Below are 12,980 nucleotides of genomic sequence, written 5' to 3'. Positions count from 1 at the left end.
AGGAAAGTTATGACCAACCTAGACAGCATATTAAAAAGCAGAGACGTTACTTTGCCAACAAAGGTCTATCTAGTCAAGGCTATGGTTTTTCCAGTGGTCATATGTGGATGTGAGAGTTGGACTATAAAGGAAGCTGAGCACTGAAGAATTGATGCTTTTGAACTGTGGTGTTGGAGAAGACTCTTGAAAGTCCCTTGGACTTAAAGGAGTTCCAACCAGTCCATCCTAAAGGAGATCAGTCCTGGGTGTTCATTGGAAGGACTGATGCTGAGGCTGAAACTCCAATGCTTTGGCCACTTGATGCGAAGAGCTGACTCATTGGAAAAGACCCTGATGCTGGGAAAGATTGAGGTCAGGAGGAGAAGGGGACTACAGAGGATGAGATGGTTGGATGGCATCACCGCCTCAATGGACATGGGTTTGGGTAGTCTCCAGCAGTTGGGGTTGGATAGGGAGGCCTGGCGTGCTGCAGTCCATGGGGTTGCAAACAGTCGGACACGACTGAGTGAGTGAACTGAACTGAACAGACTAGATTTGAGCATGTCTAAAGTATGACTCCAGAGAAGGCATTGGCAAGCCACTCCAGTACTCTTTCCTGAAAAATCCCATGGATGGAGGAGCCTGGGAGGCTGCAGTCCGTGGGGTCGCTAAGGGTTGGACACGACTGAGCGACTTCACTTTCACTTTTCACTTTCACACATTGGAGAAGGAAATGGCAACCCACTCCAGTGTTCTTGCCTGGAGAATCCCAGGGACGGGGGAGCCTGGTGAGCTTCCGTCTATGGGGTCACACAGAGTCGGACACGACTGAAGTGACTTAGCAGCAGCAGCAGCAAAGTATGACTCAGCAACTGAACTCATATGGAATGTATATCTGTATGCACAGCAGAAGTACACAAAGTGTTCAAAGGAGTCCTTTTCTAGCCCAAAGCCAAACAACCCAAATATCCATTAATGTCAGAAACAGAATGGGGTATAATGATACAATGAAATATTACAAAGCAATGAGAATGAATGAACTACTTCCATAGGCAAAAAAAAAAAGGAAGAGGCCCACAAGAAGGTTATTCAGTTCAGTTCAGTTCAGTCGCTCAGTCGTCTCTCTTTCCGACCCCATGAATCACAGCACACAAGGCCTCCCTGTCCATCACCAACTCCCAGAGTTCACTCAAACCCATGTCCATTGAGTCAGTGATGCCATCCAGCCATCTCATTCTCTGTTGTCCCCTTCTCCTCCTGCCCGCAATCCCTCCCAGCATCAGAGTCTTTTCCAGTGAGTCAACTCATCGCATGAGGTGGCCAAAGTATTGGAGCTTCAGCTTCAACACCAGTCCTTCCAATGAACACCCAGGATTGATCTCCTTTAGAATGGACTGGTTGGATCTCCTTGCAGTCCAAGGGACTCTCAAGAGTCTTCTCCAACACCACAGTTCAAAAGCACCAATTCTTCGGCGATCAGCTTTCTTCACAGTCCAACTCTCACATCCATACATGACCATGGGAAAAACCATAGCCTTGACTAGACGGACCTTTGTTAGCAAAGTAATATCTCTGCTTTTTAATATGCTATCTAGGTTGGTCACAACTTTCCTTCCAAGGAGTAAGCGTCTTTTAATTTCATGGCTGCAATCAGCATCTGCAGTGATTTTGGAGCCCCCCAAAATAAAGTCAGTCACTGTTTCCATTGTTTCCCCACCTATTTCACATGAAGTGATGGGACCAGATGCCATGATCTTAGTTTTCTGAATGTTGAGCTTTAAGCCACCTTTTTTACTCTCCTCTTTCACTTTTATCAAGAGGCTCTTTAGTTCTTCTTCACTTTCTGCCATAAGGGTGGTGTCATCTGCATATCTGAGGTTATTGATATTTCTCCCGGCAGTCTTGATTCCAGCTTGTGCTTCTTCCAGCCCAGCGTTCCTCATGATGTACTCTGCAAATAAGTTAAATAAGCAGGGTGACAATATACAACCTTGATGTACTCCTTTTCCTATTTGAACCAGTCCGTTGTTCCATGTCAGTTCTAACTGTTGCTTTCTTACCTGCATACAGGTTTCTCAAGAGTCAGGTCAGGTGGTCTGGTATTCCCATCTCTTTCAGAATTTTCCACAGTTTGTTGTGATCCACACAGTCAAAGGCTTTGTGATAGTCAATGAAGCAGAAATAGATGTTTTTCTGGAACTCTCTTGCTTTTTCGATGATCCAGAGGATGTTGGCAATTTGATCTCTGTTTCCTCTGCCTTTTCTAAAACCTGCTTGAACATCAGGAAGTTCATGGTTCATGTATTGCTGAAGCCTGGTTTGGAGAATTTTCAGCATGACTTTACTAGCGTGTGAGATGAGTGCAATTGTGCGGTACTTTGAACATTCTTTGGCATTGCCTTTCTTTGGGATTGGAATGAAAACTGACCTTTTCCAGTCCTGTGGCCACTGCTGAGTTTTCCAAATTTGCTGGCATATCGAGTGCAGCACTTTCACAGCATTATCTTTCAGGATTTGAAATAGCTCAACTGGAATTCCATCACCTTCACTAGCTTTGTTTGTAGTGATGCTTCCTAAGACCCACTTGACTTCACATTCCAGGATGTCTGCCTCTAGGTGAGTGATCACACCATCATGATTATCTTGGTCATGAAGATCTTTTTTGTACATTTCTTCTGTATATTCTTGCCACCTCTTCTTAATATCTTCTGCTTCTTTTAGGTCCATACCATTTCTGTCCTTTATCGAGCCCATCTTTGCATGAAATGTTCCCTTGGTATCTCTGATTTTCTTGAAGAGATCTCTTGTCTTTCCTATTCTGTTGTTTTCCTCTATTTCTTTGCACTGTTCGCTGAGGAAGGCTATCTTATCTCTCCTTGCTATTCTTTGGAACTCTGCATTCAGTTGCTTATATCTTTCCTTTTCTCCTTTGCTTTAGGTGATGGAAACTAGACACTGCAGAGTTCCTACCTAATTTGTCTCATAAATGTGAACAAACCACTGGGAAGTTTCATAAAGTACAAAACAGAAAAGGAAAAGTTTTACATGGAATAGACTACAACTGAGATAACACTTTTGAAACAAAACACTAATAACAATTTAAGTATATTTAAAAATGTTGTTGAAACAGACATTTTAAATGTTTCAAGGGAAATAGAAAACTTGAATATCATTCAGTTCCATTCAATCGCTCAGTTTATAGTATTACTTTTTATATTAGGTGTAATGCTTTTGTATGGGCAGGGTACATAGGCATCTGTTTGAAATAGGCGTCTGTTTTTCTTTTGAACCACATAGTGAGTCCGTCATCCATCATATCTTTCCTTCTAATTGATGACGTTACCTCATTGCTAAGTGAAGTTTCCATACATACAAGGGTATGTATCCAGGGCCCATATTTTCTTACACTCTTCAGTTTGTCAATGGCAATACCATCATGTTTTGGTTATCCTTTGTTCTTCTATTTCTTTAAAATGAATTTACCCATTTTTGGTACTTTATGTTTCTATATTATCTCAGATTCACCATGCTATGCTCCTAAGGTGCCTTTGGGAATTCAGTGTGAATTGCATTATTTTTTAGAAGTATGGGGAAAATATTCATCTTTAAAAATCAAGACTTTCTTCCTTGGCAACATGGTATATGATATCTGCATTGCATTTATCATTCTAATGTTAAAGCATCTCTGTATTCATGTGTTAACTCATATGCAAGTATGTCACAGATATTTATACTTCTGTTTTGGCAGCACTACTGAAAAAATTATAATAGTAAATCCACATAATTAAACTGATTGTCCACATATAGACCATTCAGTGTAGGTTTTTTATACAATGGGAGCCCATACACACACTAAAAGTTGGGAACCAGATGCTTCAAGATGTCATTTGTATAAAATTTAAAGAAAGTATTGAAATTATAATACAGTAAGTTATATACATATGGATTGTTGCTGTTCAGTCGCTAAGTCGTGTCCAGTTCTCTGTAACCTGGGGATGGATGTAGCCCACCCAGCTCCACCATCCACGGGGCTTTCCTGGCAAGAAAACTGGAGTGGGTTGCTAATTCCTTCTCTAGTACATATGGATACATACACATATATGTACAGAGATATACAGATATCTGAAAAAAGAGCCCTTGACATCTGTGAGTGGATCTGGTCCTGTCAACTAGGAACTGGCTGGTGCTTACCTCTATGGGTTTCACAACACATGGCCTTTACGTTCTCCTACTGAACATAAAGAATTTCACAGAATGTCACTGTCAAACAAGACCATACTGTGACCATTATGGATCAAGAGAAAAAATAAGCCCACTATGAATTCATGTTGAACAAAGGCAAGTCAGGAATATTGACCAAGCATTCCCTATCCCAGTTAATATAATGGACTTGCTTCTTTATCAATTGTAGCTTCAGCGTCACCTATTCTTCCCTCCTTTAAGGTTATTAAGATACTCAGTAATAGAATTATTCCTGCTTCCGAATAGTAAGGAATTGCAATCATAACAATTCCTGCTTCCTAATTGTTAACAGTAAACAATTCAGAGGAGGACCCCATTTCCTGAATTCCTACCCCAAATGATGTAACCCGATTGCAGTCTCAAAGCCCTTTCTAATACCCTCTGAGATTCCACACACTTCCCTATGAGGGCATGCTCCTTCACTGAAAGACACCAACTTATTCAGATGTAGGCGTGCTCCTGGTTATCCCTGGATGGCACTGACATATAAAAGTAATTAATACAGGAACACATAAAGGTCTGGTGGCTCCGACGGTAAAGAATCTGCCCGCAGTGCAGGAGACCCGGGTTCGAAGCCTGGGTCGGGAAGATCCCCTGAAGGAGGGTATGGCAACCCACTCCAGTATTCTTGCCTGGAGGATCCCATTCACAGCGGAGACTGATGGGTTACAGTCCATGGGGTTGCAAAGACTTGGACATGACTGAGCAACTAACATTTAACAACATAAAGAAAAAAAACCGTTCTAGTTTCAGGACAGCAGTTATTCCTTGGGACAGACTAAGGGAAAAGGGCAGGTGGTGGGAACCTGAGCTACGTCTTGAAGTTATATTGCTCTCTTCTCTCTTTAAAAAAATCATAAAACAGAGAACCAAATTCAGATGGGAATAGCAGAGTCAGAGACTAGTCTGAAGTTTCAACTCATAATTTCAAAGCTCATTTAGATAATTACAGCCTAAATAAAGAATAAAATGAAAAGACAAGGCTATGAGTCATAGTCCTGCAAGCTGTGCTTCTGCAGTGCTGCCAAGAGCAGCGACCAGCATACAGGACTGAACCCTTCAAGGTGGCTTTCCCTGGTGTTTTACTGCACGTTGCCTGTGAGTTGCCACTGAGACTGAATGGAATCAGTGGGCTCCTTTGGGAAGTCAGCTGCTGTTAAAAACTACCAAGCATGTAACTTTGCCACCTTTTGGTAACTCAAGCAAACTACAACTTCCACTCAATAAGAACAAAATTCACAAAATGGCATCTCGTTAACATGAAATCTTCCCCTCTGAGAGATGATGTCACAGAGTTGAATAGGAATTCTAATGTATACTCTTATCCCATTCCAATTTACTGTTATGAGTCTTAAAAATTTCAGATCTAGAAAAAAAAAAGTGCTACTCATTGCTTTCTCTCCTTTCCCTGGTTCATTTCTCAGGTCTCAAGGATCATTTAGGTCTCAAAGCTCTCTTCTCTCTGCATGTTGTACCCTCTTCTCACAGGTTCCAATCTCTCTCCTTCAGTATGTAATACATGGGCAATTTCATAAATATTCTTGAACAGTCTTACTGTAAGTAATAGGTCGCTGGTGAGAAATCCTGTTGCACTTAATTTCTGCTTCCCTTGTTTACTTGTTCCTTCTTTCATTCATTTATTCAATAAATACATTTACTCACCTTGTAAGAGGCGCTAAAGAACTAATGCTTTTCCACAGTGGCTCTTGCATGTCCTCAATCTCCACAGCTTTGCCCTAGCCCCATCCCTGCACATGGCCTTCACCCTGTCCCTTCCCACTCTCTTGATATAATGGAAATGGCCCAAACAAGGACAGGAGATGCACCAAACTAGCTCAGACCAACTAGTCTTGCTCTTAGGTGAATATCAGCTGCGCTCTTCTGTTAAACTTCATTAACTATTCCATCTTTCTTCTGAGCTATCATTGCCTAGCACTTTAAATAAAAGTTTTGCTCATATTCTGGTTGATTTCCTTCTGTGGTTTTGATGCTGAGACTCAGATCAGCACTGAGACCCTTCCTCATGCCAGGCATGCTGTGTATGTTCTAGAAGCTCCTTGTAACCATGGATGGGCTGTTCCGCTGCTGATCAGTGTTCCCTCCCCTGGGCTTGGAAACTCTGCTTAAACTTTTACTCTGACATATGCATCATCCCTGGTAGAAGACTTTTGTTTCACTTTGTCTCACTTCTTAGACAAATGGGATTAGAGGACAGTGGTGGCAGACCCAAGATTCAGAGGCTCCGATTCTCAGATCCTCTTATTTTCAGCCAACTGCCAGGTCATTTCAATGAATCTGTAGGTTGTTGCCCAGCTTCTTAAACTCTGGCTGGGTTTTATCTTAGACAATATTGAATTTGATGGAGCATGCTAGGAGAACAGTGCATAAATAAAATAATCATTTGTGAGGTTCCTTAGAAAAAAAGGCTTTGGCTTAGCTGGTAAAGTATCTGCCTGTAATGCGGGAGACCTGGGTTGGATCCCTGGGTTTGGAAGATCCCCTGGAGAAGGGAAAGAGTACCCACTCCAGTATTGTGGTCTGAAGAATTACATGGGCTGTATAGTCCATGGGGTCGCAAAGAGTCGGACACAACTGAGAAACTTTCAGTTTCACTTTTAGAAAAAAGGGGGTTAAAAACTGAAAAATTCAATGAACTATGTTTTCAATTGTTATGAGGAGGTCTTTAAAACTTAAAATTGAGTCCCTTAAAATGACTCATTTACCTCATGAATCAGTCAGGGCTCAACCCAGAAAACAAAAACCACCGCAAGAACTGAAATGAGAGATGTCAGTACAGGGCCAAGGTGACACAGGCGAGGGGCTGGCTGGGAAGTCAGTACAGTGAGGGGTCCCCAGGATGAGCAAGAGCTGGAGGTTGATGTGGTCCTGCCACCAGAGGAAGGATGCTGAGTTTCCAGAGACCAGGGTCGGTGAAAGTAGCTGAATCTACAATGGGCTTAAATGGCAGGAGCAGCAGCAGCCACATGAGTTGTGAGAGACACTGCTGGAGTCAGAGAAGGAAGAGGATAAACCCGGATTTATGTGGACATCAGCATCGCCCACACACTGAGCATGGAAGGGGTGAGGACTGAGTCTTGGTGTGAGTAATCCAGAAACTGGCATGTTCCTAGACTCCCACTATAACACAGGGCTGAGCTACACTCAAACACTGAACAACACTTCTAGCTACCACTTTGGTTCTTCTAATGAATTTGCTTCTGCCTAACTGGAAAAATATTACAGAGCCACTCTTTGAAGTGTAAGGTACTTAATATCAGGGAGGCATGCAATGGAAGACCCAAGAGAAAAACGTAGGGTTTGAATGCTGCATTTCTGTTCATGGAACAGAACCATATTGTGCAATATTCACATGTGTGTGTCTTTTCCTGGAGAATTCTACTAGCCCTGGAAAGCCAGAGACAGAGAAGATCATGACTCTAGAAAATATTCCTACATCTCAATAACACAAAAACGAACAGTACATTTTAAAAATGAAGAAAAGGATATGAAGAGATGCTTCACAGAGAAAGACAAATAGATGTGAACACATAAAAAGTGCTCAATATCATTAGTAATCAGGGAAATGCAAACAACAATTATAAACAACAGAACAGTAACATCAAGTGTTAGCTAGGATATGCAGCTACCAAACTGTCAGATATTTTTGTTGGGAAATTAATATAGTAAAACTATTTTACAAAAATAAATAAATAAATAAATAATAAGACCCAAAGAAGCAGTTAGTCCCAACAGTTTATATACCATTTTAACAAAGAGAAGCAAATTGTGGAGACAAGAAAAAGGAAAAAGAGTTAAAGCTTTAAGGGCGTAAATTTAGAAAGGTAAATGTATCAGTTTAGTCGCTCAGTCGTGTCTGACTCTTTGCGACCCCATGAGTCGCAGCACGCCAGGCCTCCCTGTCCATCACCAACTCCCGGAGTTTACCCAAACTAATGTCCATCGAGTCAGTGATGCCATCCAGCCATCTCATCCTCTGTCGTCCCCTTCTCTTCCTGCCCCCAATCCCTCCCAGCATCAGGATCTTTTCCAATGAGTCAACTCTTTGCATGAAGTGGCCAAAATATTGGAGTTTCAGCCTCAACATCAGTCCTTCCAATGAACACCAAGGACTGATCTCCTTTAGGATGGACTGGTTGGATCTCCTTGCAGTCCAAGGGACTCTCAAGAGTCTTCTCTAGCACCACAGTTCAAAAGCATCAATTCTTTGACACTCAGCTTTCTTCACAGTCCAACTCTCACATCCATACATGACCACGGGAAAAACCATAGCCTTGACTAGACAGACCTTTGTTGGCAAAGTAATGTCTCTGCTTTTTAATATACTATCTAGGTTGGTCATAATTTTCCTTCCAAGGAGCAAGCGTCTTTAATTTCATGGCTGCAATCAGCATCCGCAGTGATTTTGGAGCCCCCCAAAATAAAGTCTGACACTGTTTCCACTGTTTCCCCATCTATTTCCCATGAAGTGATGGGACCGGATGCCATGATCTTAGTTTTCTGAATGTTGAGCTTTAAGCCAGCTTTTTTACTCTCCTCTTTCACTTTCATCAAAAGGCTCTTGAGTTCTTCTTCACTTTGTGCCATTAGGGTGGTGTCATCTGCGTATCTGAGGTTATTGATATATCTCCCAGCAATCTTGATTCCAGCTTGTGCTTCTTGCAGCCTAGCGTTTCTCTTGATGTACTCTGCATGTAAGTTAAATAAGCATGGTGACAATATACAGCCCTGATGTACTCCTTTTCTTATTTGGAACCAGTCTGTTTTTCCCTGTCCAGTTCTAACTGTTGCTTCCTGACCTGCATATAAGTAAATGTATAGGGGGAACTAATAAAAGACAAGGGTTATTGACTAAGGTTTGTTATGCAGATTTCTCTCCTTGTAGTCTCTGGGGTAAGCTGACTCCACTCTCCCTGGTGCAAGAGACAGAGGGTTTGGGTTCATACACAGGGAAATGGATGCCCTGCTGTTAGGCAAATGGTAAGGGTAGAGAACTAAAAAGCCTCTTGATGAAAGTGAAAGAGGAGAGTGAAAAGGTTGGCTTAAAGCTCAACATTCAGAAAACTAAGATCATGGCATCCAGTCCCATCATTTCATGGGAAATAGATGGGAAAACAGTGGAAACAGTGTCAGACTTTATTTTTTTGGGCTCCAAAATCACGGCGGATGCTGATTGCAGCCATGAAATTAAAAGACGCTTACTCCTTGGAAGGAAAGTTATGACCAACCTAGATAGTATATTAAAAAGCAGAAACATTACTTTGCCAACAAAGGTCCGTCTAGTCAAGGCTATGGTTTTTCCCGTGGTCATGTATGGATGTGAGAGTTGGACTGTGAAGAAAGCTGATCGCTGAAGAATTGATGCTTTTGAACTGTGGTGCTGGAGAAGACTCTTGAGAGTCCCTTGGACTGCAAGGAGATCCAACCAGTCCATTCTAAAGGAGATCAATCCTGGGTGTTCATTGGAAGGACTGATGCTAAAGCTGAAACTCCAATACTTTGGCCACCTCATGCGACGAGTCGACTCACTGGAAAAGACTCTGATGCTGGGAAGGATTGGGGGCGGGAGGAGAAGGGGACGACAGAGAATGAGATTGTTGGATGGCATCACCGACTCGATGGACATGAGTTTGAGTGAACTCTGGGAGTTGGTGATGGACAGGGAGGCCTGGCGTGCTGCGATTCATGGGGTCGCAAAGAGTCGGACACGACTGAGCGACTGAACTGAACTGAACTGAAGAGTAGAGAACTTTTCTGTCTGTTGCTTCTCACTTGCCTTCAGCTAAAAATAATCCTTCTGCCAAAGTGGCATATTTGGGGGTGTTGTACTTTAATCTCCCTCAGTATATATCCTCTCACATTAAGGAACCATATTCTAAAAGAACTGGTCTTTATGTTACGTAAGAATGCTAATGTGAGAAAAATGTCAACTACCTGGCATGCATTACATCGTGAAACTGCAATGCCCTTTTGTCCTTTCATCATTAAGAAAAGAAGAGCATTTTAGTGGAGCTTCACAGAGTATGAGCACTTCATTTCTCTCTAAATTAGCCTGACACAGCTGGTGTGGGCTGCATTTCCTTGCCTCTTTGCTTACAAGAAGCATTTGGGAAGTAGAAGGAGTAACGTTTCAGCAGGGACTTCTTTTGGTAATGAAAATTGCAGAATGGCTTCAATAACAGTAAACATTGAAGACCCATTAAGTCATCTCCCTTATTGTGTTTAACACCATCTGATTCAATGAGAGAATCAAGGGCCACAGCTGGATGCAAGAAGCACTGGAATTCAAGCAACTCCCTCCCTGCATCAGTGATAATGTCTAAAAGTAGCGGGTGACAGATAAAAAGTCATCACTGAGTTTTGATTGTAGATCAGCAGTCAGTGTAAAGGAAGACTTGCTAATTCACATGGATTTGTTAAACATAACACGTGTGCTGTCTGGAGGAAGGACAGAGAGCACAAATATTCTTGACTATTTAAAAATGAGCATTTAAAGAGAAATTTATCATTTGCTTTACAGACAAATGAGATTGTTTAGAGACAATCCCGCAAATCACAGGATCTTTTCATTTGATTAGACAAGTAGATAAAAATCAATCTTAGAAAAAGAAATCTTCAAACTCCAGCGCTCTTATTTTTTCTTTTCTTGTCTCATTATTTTTATACACTGTAACCATGGCGCTGTTCAGAACATAGCTCTGTTTCTTGCATAGCTTCGAAGCTCACAGATTTGAATTTCACCACCTCCATGACAGCAGCCCGACTCAGACTCCTTTGAAATCCAGCTTTACCTTTCCTTATTTCATGTCCTTGTAATTCTCATGAATTCACTTTGATGCTGCTGACTTAGGGAGATCATCCAACACATCTTCTTCCCAGAGCTTCAGGCAATGACGCTGCTGTTGACTTGGATGGAAATTTACTCTGATGAGAACCAAATTAAGTTGGGAAATCTCAGCTACAGATGTTTAGGAACATTTTCAACCGTTGAAGTAGATCAAGTGAAGGGCATTTACAGCATCACTAACAGCATGTATTGTCTCCCAGTGTCTGCCAATCTATAAGAGCTCCTATAGAGTCAAAGCAGAAACACCACCCGCCACAAAGGCAGACGACTTGTGATGATTTCAGTTGAATGGCCAGCATTTCTCCTCAATCATCCTGGTCATACTTTGCTCCTCTGTCATCACAGCTGATGAGCTCAATGGATGCGTCAAGAGTGGTATGTGGCTCCCCACCCACTCCAGCTTACTAAGTGTAACTTCCAGGACGTCACTCCACCTCTTCCTGGTCTGCCTTACAGAGTGCCTGCTGCCTCTTACCTGGTCTTCCTCACCTAATACCACTTGGCTGTGAATTTTGTGTCCCTCCAAAATCTGTATGTTGAAGTGCTAGCCCCTGATGGCATCACAAGTAGGGGGGCCTTTGGTGGATGACTAGGCCAGGAGGGTGGGGCCCTCGTGAATGGGATTTATGTCCTTATCAAAGAGACCCAGAGAGCCGCTGCCCCTTCACCTGTGAGGATGCAGGGAGAGGAAGGCTGCCAGTGGAGAAGTGGGCCCTCACCAGACACCCAGCACCTTGATTCTCAATACGCCAACCTCCAGAGCTGTGGGGAATAAATGTCTGTGTTTTTCTGGGGCACCGAGTCTAAGGGGTTTTGTTGCAGCTGCACAAACACAGACCAAGATGCTACTCCTCTGCCTCTGAGTGTGCATACACATATGCCTAAAAGGACTGACTAACATTCCCATAACAATCCTCTAATTTCCTTTCTGCTCTTTCCCAGTCTCAATCCTGACTAAATCCCCTTTGCTTCTCCTTGCCTTTTATTAAATTATTGCCAGAGATACCTCTGGCAATTTATTTGAAGGGCCCACCTGTATGGTAGGGTGAACACCTAATTACACAACATCAATCTCAGGAGCTCACATGCTTTATCTAATGTGATCATCCCCACAACCTAGGAAGGTAGATATTGTTAAATTTAGCTCAAAGACAAGAAAAGCAGATGCTGAGAGAGGAAATTCACTGTCTAAGCTGATATGGAAGGGAACACAGTTACAAATTTTAATTTTTTATTATAATGGTCCTCCTTTTATATATAGCTAATAGCCATCTGCTGATGAAATCCTCAATCCACCATAAGACCATAGTGAAAGTAACTATAGAGTATTTTAATACATCCATTCATTAATGGATTTTTATTAATATGTTTATCATAAAATAAGTTTACATAATGCTATGAACATGGAGGAGAAGGCAATGGCAACCCACTCCAGTGCTGTTGCCTGGAAAATCCCATGGATGGAGGACTCTAGTAGGCTACAGTCCATGGGGTCTCGAAGAGTCGGACACAACTGAGAGGCTTCACTTTCACTTTTCACTTGCATGCGTTGGAGAAGGAAATGGCAACCCACTCCAGTGTTCTTGCCTGGAGAATTCCAGGGACAGAGGAGCCTGGTGGGCTGCCATCTATGGGGTCGCACAGAGTCGGACACGACTGAAGTGACTTAGCAGCAGCATGAACATGGAGTTGATATGGTACAGGAATTTTAAAAAACCATGATTTCTACTTTCCATTACCATACAGTAGATGTGAGGGAAGATAAAACAGGAAGGACACAAATTTAAAAGCCATGCAGCATATTACATTACATATTTATACAATAAAACACAAATACAAAAGGAAGAGCGATAAAAGAGAGATTCAATACCATGAAGTCACCTGGGGAAGGTTT

At 42.2% G+C, this 12,980-nt stretch overlaps 1 protein-coding gene across 1 annotated transcript in view; it reads right to left on the bottom strand.

Moving 5' to 3' along the window:
* The window catches only part of GPM6A (glycoprotein M6A), a 264,438-nt gene that overhangs the window by 191,977 nt on the left and 59,481 nt on the right, over positions 1-12,980 (bottom strand). The window lies entirely within an intron of this gene.

The sequence above is a fragment of the Moschus berezovskii genome, chromosome 26, assembly GCF_049115385.1.
Source record: "Moschus berezovskii isolate FMDL1 chromosome 26, NW_MosBer_1.0, whole genome shotgun sequence".
In the NCBI taxonomy this organism is placed as follows: domain Eukaryota; kingdom Metazoa; phylum Chordata; class Mammalia; order Artiodactyla; family Moschidae; genus Moschus; species Moschus berezovskii.
Note: the sequence above shows the minus strand (reverse complement) of the source record. Positions and strands in the feature narration are given on the sequence as shown.